The following is a 4,472-nucleotide window of genomic DNA, read 5'->3' on the forward strand; positions in this document are numbered from 1 at the left end:
GCAAGTTTTAGCAGTTGGAAAAGCTTTGTCATATCCAACCCCCTCATTCAAAAAATATCCACGAACATTATTAAAAACTATATCAAACTAAAAAAACCCACAACAACAAAAACCCCAAACGCAAAATTCCCCCCAACAAAAAAAAAACCAACCTCCCCCCACCCCCATTTTGGCCTACTTTGGGCTAGAGTGTCTGGACCCAGCGGGAACATTTCAGAGGCAGGCAAGTGTGCTGGGAGCCCAAGTCACTGGGAAAGACGCGGATACTGGGACCTGTTGGAAAGCGTTGCCTCCGTCTCACGGGTGTGCAGCAATGAATTCGCTTACTCCAAGGAAACGTGCTGGCCTAAACAAGAAAAACAAAGGGCATTTCACTCAAATAAGTTCGCTATGTCAGGGTACCTACTAAGCAACGTAACTGTTAAGGGGTTAACAAGTAAAAATATGATTTGATGCCATATTTACTATATATACATAGCAACAGACACACACGCAGACATATGCAGCTTGATGATGGTATCTGAAAGTTTGAAAATGACAGCCTCTTTGGATTGTCCCAGGTCTCCCCCATCAAAACAAACAGTAAAGCCGTTAAGCACAAGTGTAGCTCATCCCAGTTCAGTAAAATATTTAAAGCAGGATGCATGGATAAGCGTTCTTCTGAGTAAACGCCTCTGCAGAAGTTTGTGTTACAGGCTATAAACGGAGTTGTCTGCATTTTAGCCCCTGTATTGGGTTGGCTGTATATGTCAAGTCGATTACTCATCTCCTGCATTTTTCATTTTGGAGTATAATCTCTTTTCTTTCTGCATTTTTTCTTTACCTTCATAGTCCTGTTTTCTGATCTGTCCTCTTTGCCACGTGTATATTTGCAGTTCTTAACACAGAACCATTTCATCAGGTTTGATGTTACTGGCAAAGCTCCCATTGATCGACTTGATTGCCTTTGGTAAGAGATTTCACTGGAATTTGATTGCTGTCTCAGGACTGCGAGAGATACGTGCTTCATAGTCCTAACAGGCTGTTTCCAATAGGAAATGTTGATATGAGCTGCAGAGGCATTTCACAATTTCATTTCATTATATAAACAGTCTTCAGAACATACAATATTTCATGTATAAAAAGGGACAGGAGAACACAGGCAGATACCTGCCTATGCTCTATGTATGAAGGGAAGGGCTTTTGATGTACACCCAGAGGTTGTAGGAAAGGTGGAATGCATTTCTACTGAATTTTAACAAAAAAAAAAAAAAAAGAAGAGGGGCAAAAAAAAGTTGAGGATTTGCGATTAGCTTTGAATGAAACATAGACAAGTGTCTATGTCCACATATAAGGTGGACCCACCCCCAAACATTATCATTGCTCTTATGCACGGATGTATCTTTTGAGAACTAAAACCTGGTTTTCACGGAGGATGAGCCTGTAGACTAGGTCTGAGCTCAGGGTTCCTGGTCCTGCAGGGATCGATGCTTCAGCACATATCTGATACTCTACCAGATGCTGGTCCTAGTGGGCCTTCCTCACCAGCCAGGGGCAAGTGCCGTCACGCTCTGATTGTGTGGACTTTGAATCAAAGGGAGTAAACAGAAAAATTCACAGATGTTTTCCGCTACCCATTCATGAAGCAGGATGAGTCCATGCAAGACATCACCAAAACTACAGAGACCGTGGAAAACACAGAACATCTCACGGCACACACCGAATACCACAGCTGCACATTATACGCCTCTCACGTGGGGCCGCAGGACCCTGTCTACCTAGACAAGTATTTTAGCACACTATTTAATGGCTCTGAGGTACAAACGCTGATCCAGTGACACAACCGATAAGCCATTTTTAAAATTGCGTCTGTCCATCGGTGACAGCCTTCTCAGAAACGCGAGGTTTTCATCACCTTTTTTCAATGCTTATCACCTGTCATAGTTTTTCTTCCTGGCTGAAAAGGGAAGGCTGCCCTGCGGTGCCTGGTGAATCCCGGGGACGTACAAAGAGATCAGCCAACACCTCGCATGGTGGAAGGGGGAGAAAAGGAGCTCAGCTTTACCTTGAAAACACTGGAGAAGAAAATGGAGGACACCGAAAATTTGGAAGGGCTAAGAGCTCTGAGCTGAGAACATGCCTGTGTTGACGACCAAATGGAAAATAAAAATATTTTCTCTGAGTTAGAGCAAGTCCCAAAAGACAGCTGACATGCAAGCACTGTCTTTTGTCGCACCGACTGCCTGCCACCAGCCTCCGGGCACCGGGCTGAACACGCGCGTTCTCATTGCTCCATTTAAATGGCATACGGAGGTAGAGAGGAATTTCGTGCTTAATTAGGGGATGTGTTTGGAATATGATTTGTGATAATACATCTATAACAAGGGAAATTAATGAAAATAATTAATGAAGGGTAATCTAAGATACCAGGGTTTTGTCTAAATCAGCAAGAGTAGAGTCCCAAGGACATCCACAGTGTGATTTATAGGATTATTTTTTTAATGATCCATGAGATCTTAATGTTTTCAGTGCAAGGAGCCGCTGGGGAAGCGGTTAGGAAGGGATCCCACCTGTGAGCCTATTTGTAAGATAGGTTCCTGTGAGAGTTAAATCAGAATTTCTTATCTGCTTTGTATTGTCCGCTATTTCTTTTCCTTTAGAAGCCACTTTACATCTGTGAATTTCCCTCATTACAATTTTATCTTTACCTGTAAGGAAAAGAAAGCACAGTGAAGTTTGCCTCATATCCAGCTGCTTTTACACAGTGTTTGGACAGCAGGTGTATCTCAAAAAAACCCCAAATGAACAGAAACACAGGCAAAATCATGGCCTCGCAGCACGCTCAAGACCCTTGAGCTATAAAGCGTATGATGGAAACTTGAATTAAAATGGACGCCTTAAAAATAACTTTTGTAGGGAGCCATGGCAAGCCAAGCAGATGATGTATGGTGCTGATATCAGCTGTCGTTAAACAGCACGGCACAGCGTGGGACAGGAGAGTCACCGTTGCCACGGGTGTTGACCAAGGCTACGGATGGAAAAGGCCTTTCCCGAGGCCTCCAAGGCTGGCAGAGCTTCGTGACAGCCCAAGGAGGTGTGAGAACCAACTTGGTCTCCCCTATCAGGCTGGGCCCACCTCAAAGGGCAACTCCAGCAAGAAGGAGGGGTTGAAATTGGTGCCTTACGCCTGCCAAAAAGCCCTGCACAAAGGCAGGACCTGCCCTCCACCTCCAGCCAGCGCTCACCCTCCCTCCTGGAAAAGTACTTTTTGGATGGTGCCCCGGGTACCGTGGCGAACGTGCGGCGGACGCGAGAGGAGGAGAGGCAGCGTGAGCCGGACGGCTGCTGCTTAGCAGTCTGCTCACATCTTTCTCCCACGAAGAATATTCAGCTTTCTTTGTCTAAAATGTTGAGTGGTTATGAATAGTAAGGATAGACTATCTGTAATTATTTTTAAATTATTAATGGTTTTGTTAGATCCCTTCACTTTTACATTAGGTTTCTGTTAATGTAAGTTAAATCAAAATGTACTTCAGTTTCCAGGCAGCTCCCAAATGTATTTTTCATTCTTTCATAACATTACTTCAACTTCTCGACGAGGTGTCTATGATAAAGTTTGCTCCCGAGCCGGCAGACTCCCAGTCCTAATGAATTCAGCGGAAGGCTTGCCGAGCGGGCTCTCGGCAGCCAGGCTAGATGGCAAACGAGGAGGCCATCGCCGCGTTGCCGGTTAATATACTACCCCCAGCTAGCAGGTGTCATACCCTATTCATAAGAAGGACCGCGGAGGCCACGGCGGTATCGTCAAAGACAAGGGGGGAAGTTTATCAGAATAACTGAGTTACTTTATTGGCACTTTCCATTACGCTTCGGAGACTCGGGTTGTTACGCCAGACACTCCTGATCAGAAAATATCTGCCGAGTGCCTGGCTCGGGGCTCAGACCTCGCAGGCGGTGAGGAGAGGAGAAGAGGAGAGGGTACCGCACGCTGCCCTGCCCGCATCCCTGCCCCGGGGGATGCTCTCAGCCGGGGGCTATGGGGGGACACACGACACACACGCTCAGCGCCGGGCGACCCCGAGGCAGAAACGCGGTCTTCTCCGGTGACCCCCCCCCGCTCTCCTCCCGTCGCCCCTCGGCCGGGGGGTGCGGGGGGGGGGGGGGGGGGGCCGGCCGGGAGGAGCCGGCCGCCTCTCGCCCCTGCGCGGCGTCGGGGAGCGGAGCGTGCGGAGTTAAACGCGTGCGTTCACCACAAACGCCACGCAAAATGCCTGGATAAATTATGCAGAGGGATTTCTGGATTTCTTTCAAGTAATTAAGTTTCGATTTCTTGCATTTATTTTAGTGCCAGGAAGCACGAGGCGCCACGGACGGCAAAAGTCTTCATTGATCGTTCCGGGCTTTAAGTTTGACTTCGTGACTTGACTTGGCTTGCGGCGGCGGCAGCGCGGCCTCGGCGAGGCCGGGGGGCCGGCGGGGACCGGCGGGGCCCA

The sequence above is a fragment of the Haliaeetus leucocephalus genome, unplaced genomic scaffold (genome assembly GCF_000737465.1).
Source record: "Haliaeetus leucocephalus isolate CR32 unplaced genomic scaffold, Haliaeetus_leucocephalus-4.0 Scaffold21, whole genome shotgun sequence".
In the NCBI taxonomy this organism is placed as follows: Eukaryota; Metazoa; Chordata; class Aves; order Accipitriformes; family Accipitridae; genus Haliaeetus; species Haliaeetus leucocephalus.